The sequence below is a fragment of the Lactuca serriola genome, chromosome 3, assembly GCF_051521515.1.
Source record: "Lactuca serriola cultivar US96UC23 chromosome 3, Lser_US96UC23_V15, whole genome shotgun sequence".
In the NCBI taxonomy this organism is placed as follows: domain Eukaryota; kingdom Viridiplantae; phylum Streptophyta; class Magnoliopsida; order Asterales; family Asteraceae; genus Lactuca; species Lactuca serriola.
In genome coordinates this window covers 21,732,635-21,751,888 of record NC_136410.1, presented here as the reverse complement: position 1 = coordinate 21,751,888, position 19,254 = coordinate 21,732,635, and positions in this window count along the sequence as shown.

Below are 19,254 nucleotides of genomic sequence, written 5' to 3'. Positions count from 1 at the left end.
ATCTTAGTTTTATCTACGAAGAAGGATAGAAATATGCATTTCAAACAGTCTTTTGTTGTCAAGAAGACTAAACATAAAAAAACCATAAACAATAGATAAAAATTATATAATATAAATATATACCTCTAGAGAAAACTTTTTTCAATATTGTCAAGAATGTCTTTAAGTTTGTCTAACACAGTATCCAAGTGGGATGCTGCAACCTGAAAAGGAATTGACATGGACTTAATTTACTTCACAGGGGTAATTTGGTAATTCCATACATACCAATCCCATGGATTTAGCCAAACCAAGTCGATTTTCAGGAATGGTGATATTTGCTTGTATGTACATCCAGTCGATTTTATCACGAACATAAGTCCTGTTATCAACAAGTTACCAAACATTACATGTTAGACAAGTTACCAAAACATTCAATTTCACCTTCTAAAATACACAACAAAACTTCATAAACAACAATTATACACCCATCCACCCACCCACTACAACAACTCTTAATTTTCTTCTTATGTAAGGAAACACTTTAACGAATTTTAAGAAAATGAGAAAAAGTTACCCAACAAAAAGATTCTAACAAGCAGCTTGATCATGCTCCAAGAACTTGTTGATAGGAAGGATCCTTGTCATTTGAAGAAACAACCAAAAAACCTGCACATTCATTATAATCAAATCCATGTAATTTAGATGGACGAATGAGAAACAATGGACTTTAAAAACTTACATGTAACAGGATGATCAAAGGCGTCATGGTTTGAAAAGGATACACATACACACATGTTGGTACAAAATTAGGTAGAGAAGCTAAATAAATAATTTTAAAATGATGAAAAATACCCTTGTAATATGTTGAGGAAGAGATTGGACCTTTGATAGTGCAAAGAGTTAAGAGTGCATGCTATTTTGATCACAGTTGAAATTTGGTCCTAATCTTTCCATTAAAGAAACAAAACACAAAAAAGCTTCTAATTCATCTTGCATGATGAAAAAGATTGGAGAGAGGAGATCACTCATGCCCTGTGAGAAAAAAGAAATTATTTATTTCAAATATTAGCAAAATATTGTATTTATAGTTTAAAAAACACAAATAAAAATTAACAATCAAAGATTGGTTTTGTTTGCAAGGTTGGGTGTTAAAAAACATTTATAAAATGTCTGTTGCGGTGTCCGAATTTGAGTACTGCATAATAATTAACAGAGTCTCCACACTTTTGTAATATCTTTAAAAAAATGCAATATGGAAGACAAGAGAAGAGGGTTGAGACTTAAGAACATAGTAGATGTCAATAAATGAAACTATGAGAAGAAAAAAGTTAATGTTTTCCCTTTTCTCTTATTATAAGCTTAGTAATAACCTAAAAGTGTCTAAGAAAGAAACTTTTTAAAAGTACCTCAAACATTACGACCTCATTTTCAACTGGATTCATAGAACATGTTGAGTAAACCATTCTTCCACTAGTTTTAAGCAATGCCAAACCTGAAAAGATAAGGGGAGAAAGGTTTTGTTACTGTTCTTTTCTTGGAAAGAATCCAAATGCGACCCCCATTGTAATAACAAATTATTAATAACTTTAAGAAACCTCGAATGGCTATCTGAAGTTGTAGACAATGGACACCATTAGCCATCCCCACACTCCTGCATTGCACCAACAAATAAATACACACCAAATGCATTACAATATTAGTCTCTTCTTAATCTCGACGCAATTAGCTTAATGAGTTAACAACAACTATATACACTATAATATGACAGTGTTTAATCTGGGGTTAAGCTAACACACACATACACACAGAGACCAACCATTTACCAATTTTCCCTTCTTAAACTTGATGAATATTGTTAAAAAAAGTTTTATTGGAATGGAAAGTAAGGGTAACAATGGTCATTTTATCCAAACAGACATAATTACCCATTCAGCCAATGTAGGAGTTAATGGATGAGGTGTAGAAAAGGCAGTTACCATTCTCTCCAAATATCAGGGGCCTTACGGAGAGTACCATCTCCACTGCATGGAGCATCACACAACACACAATACACAATAAAATAAAAGTTCAGTCATACTCATACCACCCAAATCAGAACAATTTGTGGTATTATTCTTTTTCCAGCGACAACTTGGGAAATGTTGAGCTTCATGATTAGTCACAGCCAAGTTAGAAGTGTACATTCTCTTTGTTTGGTGAATAAGAAGATCGCATCGTTGTACATCAACATCGTTTCTATAATCTAATGAATCCATCAAAAATCATAATCATGTAGTTAGTTACATAAGGATGAGGTAAAATAAATTTGGTAATGGTCCCACTTCTAGATAGTTTTGTATTATTGAGAGAGAAATATTACCATTCCATTCGGTAATGCTCCCACTTCTGATTCCTGGTGTATCATTTCAAGTAACTGAAAAGTTTTTGAACCCGGAGCTACACACACTGCAAACATACAAAAAATCAATCAATTATTTGATTCTAATAATGTCCTAATAAAAAAACAAATGGAAGTACAACACTATAATAATTGAGTATATTTTGGCTTAATATATACATACTATATATACAATGATGTAATAGAACAAAATGGAAGTAGGATGCTATAATACATAAGTAAATCAAAGTATGTTGTTTCATCCATTCAAAATCATATAATATAAGAAGTTTATACATACATAAACAATCATATATTGTGGGTTATTTTTAGGGGCCTCGCTATTAACAGACTCCTTGCCATCCTCTAAATAAAAATTATCGTAAAATAAAGTTAAAAAACAATAAACATATTATATATTTAATATTTATGAATAGTTTTGAATATACCTCAAGACCCATTTGTTAGCTCCACTACACTTTTGGGAATCTGAGCCCTGTTTTTCATCACTAGTACATGCACCTTTGGTAGCCCAATTGCAACGTATTTTTCTACTTCCAAGCCATTTCCCTAATAAGATTACAAACCCAAATATCCTGAATTTATAATTTTAAATATAAACCTGTTGGTTCCGGAAGGAAAAAACCCAAAACCTCGTGAACATCCCGTTTTTTGATCCCACATAACCCTCGTATCCCTTTTTATTATTATAATAATATAAAATTATCATTAATATGATTGTGTGTGGTAGATTTATATAGGGAGTTAAAGGAGATGTATGTATGTATGTACTTATAAACAACTAGCATAAACATAGAAGCATGCAAACAACATAGCATCAGTGACTTTAGGGCTCAGATCACCAACAAATATGTTGTAGTGACCTGCAATACAAACCAAAAGTAGAAATGCCATCATATCCAATGTGCTCAAGGTCTCTTCAAGAGAATAAACAACATGAGATAATGTAGCAATGATGCATGTTTTAGTCCTTCCACCAAATGAATCATGAAGAAGACTAGTTAATTTACTATCCCAAGATTACCTAAATGATAAAACTTAAAAATCAAAATATTAAACCCATGAATGTTAACTGCAAATTTTGTATTTAGATGAACAAACACAAGAACATAATCAAAATCTGAGACTTGTATACATCAAAACGATTAAGCACCAAAAATCCATGTGACCACCAAAGCCTAGAGTTATAATTGAGTATGTATGTCTTATGGAAAAGAAGGTACCTGGTGAGGTTTAACAAGCATTGTATGATGGAGTGTCTAGATGAGTGGAACAACAAATTCTAGGGTTTTTCCCGAACTTGTGGCGGTGTCGACCGCGACAACCTGGTAGTTGCATAACAACGGTATAGTGGATGCCCGAATGCGATTGCAGAATTCGAAGCCTGAAGTAGATAGGGAGTCAATGACTTCATCGAAAAGCGGCAAAAAGTTGGGGGAAAATAGCGCATGTGGTGAATTGTTAGGGTTTTTTTCTATTCTATCCTTTTCTCCCTTTTTTCGATCGATAGGGTTTGCAAGCCGACTTTTTGAATGTAAGATTTCCCTTTTTTCTTCTTCTCTCAATCGCTTCTACATCTATCGCTCTCTTCAAATAAATGAGATGAAGATGAAACAACTTGATTGCGGAGGCCCCTTGTCGATTTGTGAAGACTAAAATATGGAAATGTTGAAAGAATCAAATTGCAGATGTTCATGAATGATCTTCACATCGCTGGCTCCAAAGCGCCATAATCCTAGCCGATATCTAGAATCATATACGTTTGCTGTTCACAAATCTGTTGTTGAACCTTGAAGAATCGACCTAGGTATTCCCACTGCTGACTAGTGTTTGAAGAGCTATTTGTGGTGGGTGATAGAAGAGAGAGAAAGAGAGAGGTGAGCCAAGGTCGTCGACAAGTGAGGTGAGTGGATGTAGCAAACGTTACAGAAAGCACTCTGGTTAATTTTTGAAAAAGCCCTAGATAATGGTCTTGCGATTTTGTGATAGGATGAATAGTTTGGACGCGCGTTTAAAAAATTATAAGGCGACATGTTTACACGACACGCCTTTTATGATGGGTGCCCTCCATGTTTTTTTTGTTCCACACTAAATTTAATACACGTAAAAATACGTGTCCCACATCCTTTAAATTTTGGGAGAGATGACATTATTTTAAGGACCCTCACTTTTGTGTATCGTAAATCATTGAGTGTCATGGTTCGCATGTCATTAAAGGTCTATATTCTAGTAGTGAGCATAGCAATGAATGTGTTAGGTGTCTGCAATCGTGACATGAATTTTGTATATGTCTTAGCTGGTTGGGAAGGTTCAACTACTAATTCAAGGGTTTTGCAGGATGCAATTACTAGACATAATGGATTAAAAATCCCAGTTGGTAAGCTAATATAATAATTACTAAATAGTTATTATAGGTAAACATAGTTACATATTCATACCTTTTACTTTATTTATTATAGGTAAGTATTATTTGGATGATGGAGGATATATCAATGGTGAAGGTTTTTTAGCACCATATAGAGGTATTAGGTATCATTTACAGGAATGGGAAAGCAATACACGTGCACCTACAAATAAGGAGGAATACTTTAACATGAAACACTCACAAGCCAGGAATGTTATTGAGAGGTGTTTTGGTCTATTAAAGAGACGTTGGGCTATATTAAGAAGTCCTTTATTTTATCCAATAAGAATTCAAGGGTGAATAGTCATAGCATGTGCTTTGTTGCATAATTTTATTAGGACACACATGGCTTTGGATCCAGAAGAATAAACGTCAAGCACTGTTGAAGATATGCCTATCGGGGAAGAACAACCAAATCAATTTCAAATTGTGGATGTTGTTGCATCAAGTAATGAATGGACTCAATGGAGGGATGATTTAGCCCAAGAAATGTTTGAGTCTTGGTTGTCAACTAGATCTTAGTAGATTTTTTATATATATATTTTTAGAACTTTTTTTTAAAGTTTGTTATTCGTAATTGTTATGGATGTGAACAACTTCTAACTTTGTGTATGTTTTTTTATTAATTTAAACTAACTTCATGGATGATTTGTTTTAATATTTTCCATTTTTATGATTTTTAGCCAACTTTGTGGATGATTGTTTTAATATTTTCCATTTTTACCTATTTACCTTTGTTATGTATGATATGTCAAAAACAAGTAACAAATCATGGCAGATAGACGTCAATGGACACAAGAAGAAGAGGATGCGTTGATCGATTATCATCCTTCAAGACATTGTTGTCATTGGTGGTAGAGATGATAATGGAAGCTTTAGGCCTGGAACCTATGATCAAGTCGTTCTAAAGTTACGGGAAAAAATCGTCGGTATTAATATAACAACAAAGCACGTGCAAAACAAAATCAAGCGTTTAAAGGATAAGTTTTCTGCTGCATATGATATGCAAAATACAAGTGGATTTGGTTTGGATGACGTTTGCAAATGTGTAGTAGTTGATTCTCCTGAGATATTAGAGGAATATCTAAAGGTTAGTGATTATATATATATATATATATATATATATATATATATATATATATATATATATATATATTCTGTGTATCTAAGTATTAAATATCTTATTTTACCTGTAACTTTGTTTGTTTGACTAGAAACATCCAAACAAAAACTATGTCGCGAATAAATCATTCCCTGCATACGAGCGACTACCAAATGTTTTTGGAAAAGATCGAGCTACGGATGGTATGGCTGAATCGGCGGCTGATGTGACAGAAAATCAAAATATTGATAACAAAGAAGGAGAAAGTTTTCCATCGTCCAATTCTAATCCTCAAAACACTGCAACTTCCTCCACTCCAAATCCCAAAGACTCGTCGCAAAATAAAAAGAGAAAAGCGGCATCTGAAGAAGTAACATATATAATTGGAAAGGGGTTAGCTGTCGTATACGAGGAAATCCTGAAAATGACTAGGGCTATTACTTCTTCTACTAATCACCTCGCAGGGTTAAAAACCATACATGAAGAGTTGAAGACCATGGAGTTGTCTTCTTCAGAAATCTTGCGAGTTTGTTTAAAATTTACAAAAAACTTGAATTTGTTATCAATGTGGAATAGCTTGGATGCAGCTACCAAACCACTTTTTGCGAAGGCTATATTGGAAGAAGGCAATTGAATTTGTTATTTTTTTATTTATTAAAACTAAGGATTTTGGAAACCATTTTGGTTTAGAAATTTGTTAATTTTGAAGCAATTTGGATTATTTGGTATTAGAACTAGTTTTAATATGAGAAATTTAAATATATTTTTTAATAAAAATGTTTATTTTGAAGTTATGTATGTTAAATAGTGTTATCGTGAATATTTTTTGCAAAAGGGTAATATGGTTATTTTTATATCTTGTTATGTTCAGTACTATTATTGTCAAACTGTTTCCGACAACTTGTTCTATTCTGTTCTGTTGAGTCTTACCATATGCTATTTAAATTATTTTTATTGTCCAGTACAGTTCTGTTTAGTCCAGTCCAGTCCAGTTCTGTTCAGTCCAGTCCAGTCTAGTTCTGTCTCATCTAGTTCTTCTGCCAAACGGTGCCTTAGAGTCTCCAGATATTGTTTTTCATCAAACACCTTATGTTGACATTTTACAGAAATTCTTTGTCTAAATAGTACCACCAATGAACATATTAGATAAGAGGATAACATTGAGGAAATGAGGCGGTGGTAGTGGAATAGATCTGATGCAGTAATGGAATGACCGTTGACCACCATGAAATGCCCCGTAAACACCAGATTTATGCCTGAAAATGCACTAAACCCAACCAAATATGACCGGATATGAGAAATCAACTCGTCTTTGGATTTAGATCTGAGAGGTTGATGGTGGTTGGTGACTTTTTCAAACGATCTGAAGTGAGGAAGCTTGTCGGAAAACAAAAGGCTTTATTAAATAGCATCTAAATGTCAGATCTGATCAGATCTACATAGACCTAACTTGATTTATACATATTTAGTATGGTTCGGTAAGCATGAAAAAAAAACACATGAGGAATAGAAGAGGAGGAGACGGTGCAACAACTCTAATATGGTCAATTGAACCACCGTAAAGTACACAACAACCACCAATTCTACACCTAAAAGACATCAAACACATCAGTTTCTGATGTAGATCTGGTGCTATGTCACCAAAGATCATCGTTGGAGCATATATGAAGTAGTGTGAATGCGATGGTGGAACATATCTGCTGCATGGAGGTACTGGTAGTGTTGTTTATCGCGGAGTAGAAGCGAGACGAGTTAGTTGGACCATTTATGGGCTTAGTGATTGGTGGTGAATTGGGGCTTAGTGGGCCCAATGGAGTTGGGCCTTTTTAGGCCCAATGGGATTGGGCTAATTGTGGGCTTGGTTAGTTGGACCATTTATGAAATTAGTGCGTGGTGGTTTTGCCATGGGAAATTATTAAAGAATATTTTGGTTGTTTGGTTCAGTTTGTGGAAGCCGGTTCGTAGTAGCTGCAACAATTGTGGGATTTATCTGTCGTTTGAGGTGAGTTTCCTCACTATACTAACAGGGTCGAAGGCACCAATGCCAGCCCTTTTTGGATTGTTATCCTGGTTATTGCATGATGATATGCTTAGTGATCTGTTAGATCTGTATCCTGGTATATATATGATGGTGTTATGCTTAGTGATCTGTTAGATCTGTATCCTAGTATATAGGATGATGCTATGATTAGTGATCTGATAGATATGTATGACTGTCTGTACATGTTAGCTAGAGTTTGATATCTATATTGATTGTGTGTTTGCGGGTGGGTTGAGGCGGGTCTGCTTTATGTTGTAGGCCAACATACCCAGGGTGGCCCGGATAGGCTAAAGGCCCATCAGGGCATACCAGTCAGGTCGAAGGCCCGGAGAACGGTCCAGACAGGCTGAAGGCCCGGTAAGGGCGAACCAAACATGTTGAAGGTTTTGAGAGTGGTCCAGATAGACTGAAGGCCCGGTGAGGACGATCCAGTCATACTAAAGACTATATCCAGAGAATGGTTCAGACAGGCTGAAGGCCCGGTAGGGAGGACCAGACATGCTGAAGGTTCTGAGAGTGGGCCAGATAGACTGAAGGCCTAGTGAGGGCGGTCCGTTCATACTGAAGAATCTATATGCATGGTGTTATTTGTATATGTGCTACTCTTTGTGTGTTGGTACTTTAGGGGAACTCACTAAGTTTTGTGCTTACGGTTTCATTTTATTGTTTCAGGTGCTTTAGATGTTTTGGTGAGGCGAAGACGTGATCATACACATCCTCGTGTTTTGGACTTATGGTTTCTGGGAAACTCTGATATGAAACTATTTTGAAAACATTTTGTAATAGCTAATGACTTTTGGATGTTTAGAAAAGTTTTAAATTTTACTGAAATTTTATGGATGTTACACGATGACAGTCTTCCGTCGGTGGTGCTCTGTCGGCGACAATGGTGCCGACGGTGGTGCTCTGCCGGTGACAATGGGTGCTGATGGCTAGAGGTGGTGGTTGTGGTATTAGAGTTTGTGTTATTACAAATGGTTGGAGAGTTTGAGAGTATTTAAAACTCTAACTAATAGATTTAATTGTAAAAATGAAATGTTTGTATGTTTTGATGATGTTAATGTTAGAATGACAATAATACCCTTAATAAAAATGGTTCTTAAAAGGTTTTTAATTTTTTTGGTTCTCATTTGAAAGTTTAATGGAGAGCGACAGCGACATTTACAGAGGAAACCAAATTTTTTTTTATCCTTGTTGATTTTTCACACAAAGTTCATTAAGTAACTTGTGTAAGAAAAATACAAAAAAGAATGAAAAAAATTATGTAGGTGCATATGCATATTCTTTTTTAAAATGTGCATATAACACAAAAAAATATGAATATACACCAAATATGATTTTTTCCAAAACATGTTTTTTATTTAAGTCGTTAATTGCACCCTTAGGAAAATTTTCGTAAAAAGAAAAAAAAAAAAAAGTAAATACACCATGCTACCACCGATATGGGTAGCTTCATGTTTATATGTGCAATTTTTTTTCAATATTAAAAAAATAGTATAAATATTTTGTTTTTACTTTAAAAAACAATTTTTGAAAAAAAAAATACATATTCAGTGCATATACATATATTTTTATTTTAGTGCATATGTACATTTTCAAAAAAATGCATAGAAATTTGTTTTTTTTCAAATGTGTTTTTACATTTCTTTTACATAAGTTATGTCATACCAATATACACATATTAAACTTGATCTCAAAATTCAAGGTGAATAAAAAGTTATCCTATTCACTCTTTGGAATTAGTTCTCCATGAGACCTTTTAGACTATTAGCTGTAGTCAATATGTTATTACATGTTACCACATCCAAAAGGTATCACGTAAGCATCTTACTCATACATGGTTGTTATAACACCCAAGGTGGAAATGGACAACATCTAATAACATGTAATAACACCAATTATTTTCTATTTCAGTTTTTAAATTTCTTTTTGATGTTTTTTTTTAATATTTCGATTTTTTTAATTTATATCATAAAATAATTATATTTATCGTATAATTAAATCATAAATTAAAAATAACATTTGAAAAGTAAAAATAAAATTTTAATAAATCTTAAATTAAAAGCAACATTAAAAAAATACAACAAAAGACAAAAACATTTAAAACCCTAAAAACAATAAAAAGAAAAAGAAAAAAAAGATGAAAAAACCTACATTTTTTTTTACCTAAACTTATTCATCTTCATCTTCGTGACCAACATAGATGTAATCCGCCATGTCTTCACAGAGTTGTTTGTGTTTTCGTTGATCTTGAATATCAACTACTCTATGTAAATATTCTGATGTTCCTTGTTGAAATCGCACATGTCTAGGTTCTGTAGGCGAATACATTGCAATATTGTGTCCATTATCTTCGACAACCATGTTATGCATTATGATACATGCATACATGATATCTCGTAGAGTATCTAACTCATAAGGTCTTGCCGCATGTTCAACTATGTGCTATTTTGATTTCAAAACCCCAAAAGAACGTTCAACGTCCTTACGTGCTCCTTCTTGTCGTCTCTTGAAATATTTGTCTCTTGGGTTTATTGGGTGTCAAAACGCCTTCACAAACGTGGAATATGGTGGATATATTCCATCTGTAAGGTAATACCCAAACTTATATTCATTTCCATTCACTGTGAAAGGAGCATCCGAGACTTTTCCATTCGCTCTTTCGAATTAGTTCTCCATGGGACCTTTTAGACTATTAGGTGTAGGCAATATGTTATTACATGTTACCACACCCAAAAGGTATCACATAAGCATCTTACTCATACATGGGTGTTATAACACCCAAGGTGAAAATGGACAACATCTAATAACATGTAATAACACCAATTATTTTCTATTTCAGTTTTTAAATTTCTTTTTGATGTTTTTCTTTTTAATATTTCATTTTTTTTAAATTTATATCATAAAATAATTATATTTATCATATAAATTAAATCATAAATTAAAAATAACATTTGAAAAGTCAAAATAAAATTTTAATAAATCTTAAATTAAAAGCAACATTAAAAAAATTACAACAAAAGACAAAAACATTTAAAACCCTAAAAAACAATAAAAAGAAAAAGAAAAAAAAGATGAAAAAACCTACATTTTTTTGACCTAAACTTATTCATCTTCATCTTCGTGACCAACATAGATGTAATCCACCATGTCTTCACAGAGTTGCTTGTGTTTTCGTTGATCTTGAATATCAACCACTCTATGTAAATATTCTGATGTTCCTTGTTGAAATCGCGCATGTCTAGGTTCCGTAGGCAAATACATTGCAATATTACGTCCTTTATCTTCGACAACCATGTTATGCATTATGATACATGCATACATGATATCTCGTAGAGTATCTAACTCATAAGGTCTTGCCGCATGTTCAACTATGTGCCATTTTGATTTCAAAACCCCAAAAGAACGTTCAACGTCCTTACGTGCTCCTTGTCATCTCTTGAAATATTTGTCTCTTGGATTTATTGGGTGTCAAAACGCCTTCACAAACGTGAAATATGGTGGATATATTCCATCTGTAAGGTAATACCCAAACTTATATTCATTTACATTCACTGTGAAAGGAGCATCCGAGGCTTTTCCTAAAAAGATCGTCAAATATTGGTGATTGATCGAGAACATTGACGTCGTTGTTAGAACCCGCAACCCCGAAAAAAGCACGTCAAATCCATAAATCTTGTAAAGCAACAACCTCTAATACCAACGAAGACGCTCCATGATGACTGCTCGAATACTGCCTTTCCACGTCACAGGGCAATTTCTCCATTTCCAGTGTGTGCAGTCAATGCTCCTAAGCATACCCGGAAAATCATATCTTTCTTCATGCGCCGCATATAGTTGTTGCATATCATGCAACGAAGGTTTGCGCAAGTATTGGTCACCGAAGGTTTCGACAACACCTCTTGCCAATAAATACAAACTTTCTTGTGTGGTCCTCTCAGACATTCTCATATAATCGTCGTCAGAATCGGGCGACTCCCCCATTGCCATAACTTTAATTGTAGCAACACATTTCTGCAACCTTGTGAAACCTCGTTTACCTCTAGCATCATATCTCAATTGGAAAAATTCATACCTAAATATATATTAAATATGTAAAATTTGCATTTATTGTATCTAAAAGTGGCATTTATAAATTAGAAAAGTTGAAAGAAAAGTTAACTAAATATATATTTAACATGTAAAAATTGTATGTATTTTATCTAAAAGTGACATTTATCAATTAGAAAAGTTGAAACAAACGATACCTTGCTTCCATGGCGTTGGCTATCCTTTCAAATGCATTTTTTCGCAAACGAAACCTTCTTTTGAAATCGCTTGGCTGGTAGACACAATTTTCCGCAAAGTAATCGTTAACTAGCCGTCTATGCCCTTCCTCACGATCTCTATTTAACGCCGTAGTCGCGTGAGTAGTGGAGTTGGATCTGACAGTAGTAGTCTGTCTGTATAATATCGGTACATCATACTCATGAACATATCGTCTTCGTCGTTATCATCATTGTACGTATGGGCCGGATCAAAACGATCCATATTTTGGTTTTGAATTATTGAAAGAAGTATGTAGTTGAGAGAAATTTTTGTTTTTTGTAGTTAAAATTGATATAAATTGTATGTATGTATAGTGTAAATAAAATTTGTTTTTTTTAATAGGTGACCATTTAAAAACGATCAAAATTGTCACCGTTAAAGAAAAAGATATGCAATAACTCGCGTAACCTCCCGTGTTCACGATAACATATTATAACATAACACCTAATAACGACTAGGGAGCGGTGTTCCTCCCGTTATGGCGCCATTATTAGGCTGCCAAATCGGATAACGTTATAAGGGCGTTGCCTACACCTGTCCGTCTTAGGGCCTAAAACAAAAGGTAAGGCTCTTTCGAAATGAGCTCGATATTAATATTTATTTGCATCAAATTTATAACATTTTGATATAAAAATTGTGTCATAGAATTTGAAATAGTTATAAAATGAAGTTTTAACAATAATTTATGAAAAGTTGATATAACATATAGACCTGGAAAATGTGTTGTGTCGTGTCGGGTTCGTGTCGTGTTAAAACATTAAACGGGTTGAAATGACTTGACCCTAACCCGAACCGTTTAATTATCGTGCCGTGCCGTGTCAACCCGTTTATTTTCGTATCGGGTTTCGGGTTAAAGTTTAGACCTTGTAAATATGTTGTGTCCTGTCGGGTTGAAATATTTTAAAAGTTGGAAAGTAGGAGTTGTGGAGGCAAAAAGGAAAAAGTGAAACACTGGAGTTATGAGATGGAATGACAATTTATACTAAGTTTAGAAAGGAAAATGAAAAGAGTTAAAGTTTAGGAGAGGATGACTAAAATTAAGTAACTTTGAAATTTTAGATATTACTTCTGATTCTTGGGGTTGGCCTACTATAAGTCTATAACATATAATATATTTATAAAAACATGAAATTTATAATAAATAATATATAATTAAACGAGTCATATTCGAGTCATCTTTGAGTTGAAAGTTTTGACTCTAACCCCACCTGTTTAATTATCGTGTTGTGTCATGTCAACCCGTTTACATAAACGTGTCGAAATCTCTGACCCTAACCTGCTAATTTCGTGTCGGGTTCGTGTAAGTTGTCGTGTTATGTCATGTTTTGCCAGGTCTAATAACATATAACATGATATGACAAATATACTCGATGTTTGTTAACATGATATGAAATTCTAAACATTTGAGAAGTTTGAATTTATAAAAAAAATAGAAAAATATTGAATTAATAAAATTAAATTATTTTTTTTCTTTTAAATTAAACAAATAATTTAAATAAATAAACAAAGGAAACTAAAGAAATTTTAATTTTGAAAATTTGAAATTCGAAGGAAATTAATTAATGAAATTGATATGCATTTATTATAACATTTATTGTAATTATTAAATTTAAATATTATATGGAAATTAATAAAATGAAAAAAAAAAGACACAAAATGTCACGTGGAAAAAAAAAATTAATCGAAAATAACCACAAAATGACGTGTGGCCAAATTAATAAGAGTGTGACATGTGACAAAAAAATTCTTTATTTATTAGGAAGGATTATCGGTTATTTATTTATCAAATTTATAACATTTTGATATAAAAATGGCGTCATAGAATTTGAAATAGTTATAAAATGAAGTTTTAATAATAATTTATGAAAAGTTGATAAAAAATCTTTAAATATTATTAAAAGAGAAACCTTTTTATATCATCTTAAAGAATCTGACCCTTGATTGTATTTCAATCCTATGTTTTCTACCATTAGATCAAATTGCTGACATCCTTTTCTCCAAATTGAATGTATTTAATTCCAATAAAAACTTTCCAATTGACAAACAAAATTAACTTAAATTCATTGAAAATAGAATGTATTTAATTCCAATAAAATCCTCCTATATTTTAAATCTTGAATTTCCGGTTATAAAGGTTTTAATATGGTCAACTTTATAAACATATTAGTAACAAACCATTTCAATTAAGGCACTAATATCAACCATTAATATAAATTTGTTCATATTAGTAACCATTAATATAAAATCCATTTTTATTAGGAAACCATTAATATAAAAAAATAAGATTCAAATTATCATATATATATATATATATATATATATATATATATATATATATATATATATATATATATTGTGTGCCTGTATGATTGATTATGGACCAATCATTTTAGTTATTTTAAGAAAGTAATTAATGCATATTACATGTTGAAGATATAATAAGTATTAATTACATCTTCAGCATTTAATATGCATTAATTACTTTCTTAAAATAACTAAAATGATTGGTCCATAATCAATCATACGGGCACACAATAGGTAGTAAAAACATTTGAACCTAACTCTCTCTCTCTCTCTCTCTCTCTCTATATATATATATATATATATATATATATATATATATATATATATATATATATATATAATGATGTTTTAGAAGAAGGTTTGAAGAAAAAAGCAACGATTGAAAATAAGTGTGAGCCGCAGATTCAATAATGAATTATATATATATATATATATATATATATATATATATATATATATATATCTTACATACTTATAAAGCTTGCATTTTTCCTTGATTGTCATGCATTTGAAACCCCCCACAATAATTTGCTAAAACCTCATGCATTAGAAACCCCGAAACCTTTTCACCTTCTTAATAATTAATCACACATAATCAATGGTAATTCATATGAGATAATAATTTGCTAAAACCTCATGCATTTGTATGATACTAAAACATGTTTGAGTTTTTGGGTTTTAGACTTTAGTAAATGGGTAATCCGTTTGATACGTTGGATTTGAAACTATCTTATTCGAATTACCCAAAACAAGAGATAAATTAATAATATATGCTTATGCATGTTTTGTACAAGCCCCAATCAAAATACAATATATCATGATCATACAATAAGACAATCTTTTATTCTATTTTTGGCTTTATAACAAAAGTTTGTTTACGTGGCGAAGAAAGAAAACTTGAAGATGAATATTTAGGTTGGATGTTTATATAAGATTTGTTTTAAATATATAATATAGATATAAACACACAAATGTGTGTCAAATATAGCCCATCACAAATTTAATGTTATAAACTACAATATAACTCAAAGTGGTTTTCCAAATATAATGTTTATACTATAATATAATATATTAGAAGAATACCATATAGTAGACGAATCCCACATGTTGTGCATAAATTTAGTTGCAAAGATAATATATTATAATTATATTTCATTTAAAATATGTTAGGGTCATTTGGTTATTACAATGTTGTATTAGGCGCTATACTCTCATATATTTTGAATGACTCTTACAAACATGATGTTTGTAATTTGAATATAACGTAATATCTTATTATGTTTATTGAATGATATTATCTTCGATTGATCACTTTTTAATTTGAATCAACTTTATTATAGTTAAAAAATTTGGCTCCGTTTTTTCTTTTTCATTAGTTCTAGAATATGATTTTTTATATTAACTTAAAATATGTCACTATCTTAAAATAGATTGAGAATGAGATTTTTTATATTTACTTAAAATACGGCACTATTTTCTATTCAATAGTAAAACTAACAAAAGTCGTTAAATATATATTTTTATGAGGTTCAACATAAATAGACGATCACATATGAGAATCCATATTTAATCAATCATCAACTAATTACATTAGATACTAATGTGTACATAAAAATTACATTTAAAAAGTTAAACTAATAGTAAAAAATTTTCATTATTTATTATGATAAAAAATCTATAAATAAAAAAATATACATGTTATTTAATCGGATACAAGTTTTATATATAGCTTATTCACAATACATTAAACCATATTAAACTACATAATTATCCCACTGCGCAACGCGCGGGCATTTGCCTAGTATATATATAATTCATCATTGAATCCGCGACTCACACTTATTTTCAATCGTTGCTTTTCTTTAAACCTTCTTCTACAACATCATTCTTATTGTTTATAACTTCCATCATCATTATCTGCTTCAAACCTTCGTTGTTGTGCTGTAGAAGGTCAGTACCTTATTTCACTTTTTATATTTTTCTTGATTATTTTTTTGTTCTTATATCAAATATATGTATTCATATATTTCGATTTTCTTTGTCACAAATTACATGAAATCGGTTAACTACTTTTCTGAAACTTTTCAAATAAACAGAAAAAGATATTACGTACCTTTTACAAAACAGAAATTAACTATCTTTGGAATTGACACTAATTAGGAAAATGTTATTTTTATATATTAGGGATGATTATGATTTTTTTTAATTATTATCTCATAAGATTCCTGATAATTTTATTATGATTTTAAAATATTTTGGTATTATCCTATTACACTTTTAGGTTTATTTAATAGGAAATAATATATAATCTATTTATGCATCATTTGAAATTTAGTATGGAAACAATTTTGTTGACAACTATACTAGTTTTCATACCTCTTTATAGATAAATACATTGTATATGTCCATTTTATTTCATATAAAAGTTCTTTGTAATTCTAATTGTTTTCTTTTTCATTTTACACCCATGACACAAACTAATCGTGATGAGATCGTCTTTGATAAGGTTGCTGATATAGATGCATCTAAGGAAACCTGAAACATTTGTGTTCAAGTACCCTTGCTTTGGAAGCAAACTTAAAAAACAACTTAAACATGTTTAGCAGCTTAGACATGATTTTAATTGACGAGTAGGTACAATTGTTTCTTTTTATTATTATGTTGCTTTTAGTTTATAAAAATTTAAACTTAACCAATTTTTTTCACTTACATGACACTAAAATACAAGCAACAATAAAAAAATCTCATTAGTTTTTTTGAAGCCCTCTTTGTTGAAGAATCTGTCAGGGAAATTAATAGTTTTGGTATGGCCAGAAATGAATGAGATTACATGTTGGTTGATCATAAGCATAAGAATAATTTCTACAAAACAACCAAAGTTCGTATATCAAATGATTTTGTTGTTATGATGGATCCTTATAACTTTGTGACTTTCTAGGATGTGATAACCAAGAATCTCGACACTCGTGTTGCATTTGGTAAGATTTTATTTTAACATTCTACCTTATCTACACATAAATATTTATTGTATTACACATCTATAATACAACAACCGTTTTTTTTTTGTTCCAGATTTTCTTGGTCAGGTTGTGTCGACTAATCCCATGAAAGTGATTATTGAAAATTCAGGGGAGAAATGGTTGATGAACCTGGTTGATCAGGATCTAAGTTAAGTATGTGTTTCAAACATTTTATTTTCTAAAGTATTTTTCTACATTACACCATAAAACATGTCGTTTGCATGAAAATGACATGTTCATCTACACTTCAATATACATGTTTATTTTAGCATTACTTAAAACATTTCGAATCCACTAATTATAGAATTCACCTTTTGTCATACAGAAAATAATTCGTTGATCATTATCAGATGGTCCATTTATGATCTTCTCACTAACAAATTGGTTAAATGTGGTTAGAGCTTTTTCATACATTTTTTATCACATGTCTTCATACTTTTAAGTTTTAAATTTTAATCTTCAAATTCCATTTTTTAGTTACATGCATTCATTGAAATTAATTTTTTTGTTTAACATACCAACCTACTTTGTTTTATCTTTATATAGTAAAAATAAAATAAATAAATTTACACAACAATATACATATTTTGAATTTTATCATAGTAATATACTTTACAAAATACAATTCTCTCCAAAGTAATTTGTGTCGGTAATTTCATCCATAATTTCACTCAATTTAAATTTGTATTTTCTTTATATAATTTTTTTTTATTAATGATCCTGATTTTTTCCCTCAAAAAGTATATCAAACATTTATGTCTTAGATAATGTTGCCCCATTATAATTATTATTTTCCAAAATATATCCGTTTAATGACGAATTTAATTTAGTGAAGAAAGTAAATGTTAATTCAAACAAGATATATATTCCATAATTATTACACAAGTTTATTAAAAAAATATATCAAGATGTAAACATTAAACATTTTTAAAATGAAATTTCAGAATACATACAAACAATGATGTTGTACAATGAAATACTCCATCCGTCCCAAAATTATAGCTCATCTTTCTTTTTGGTTTGTCCCAAAATAATAGTCCACTTCTAAAAATAAATAGCATTTTTACCAAAATACCCCCTAATTATTACTTAAACAACTAAGCATTTAATGAAACATTAAATGCAAAGTAAGAACAAAACTGTCATTTTATTGTATAAAGTTAGTGGTAATTAATGTTTCCTTAATCTGTGTGTTTTTTTTTTCTCTGTGGACAATAATATTGGGACGAAGGGAGTATAAAATTGAATAGACTGGAAAAAAACTATTAAGACAAACAATCCTGAAATAGTATAGTTATGAAAAATTATAAAGGAAAATAAAAATTATAAGATATTAGGAGATTTGTATGTACAATTAATAAAAACGTTATGGTTATTAGAAAAAAATAAGATAATTAAGATTAGTAAAAATGCAATATATAAACTAAGTTATCACAATAGTAATAAAATGTCATTATTTGATATTTCATATAATTGAAAGATATACCAAATTACATTGATGATATACTAAAATTATTTAAAGTTGCGTCAAGACTACTGCAAAGGTCTTGCGAACATCAAATAAATAAGAACAAACATAAAAGTTAGCTGTTATATTCATAATCAATTTAAAATAAACCAATTATGATTTGGAAAAGAATTCCCATCAATGATATACCAAATTAAATTCATATAACATTTAACATTCCATAAATT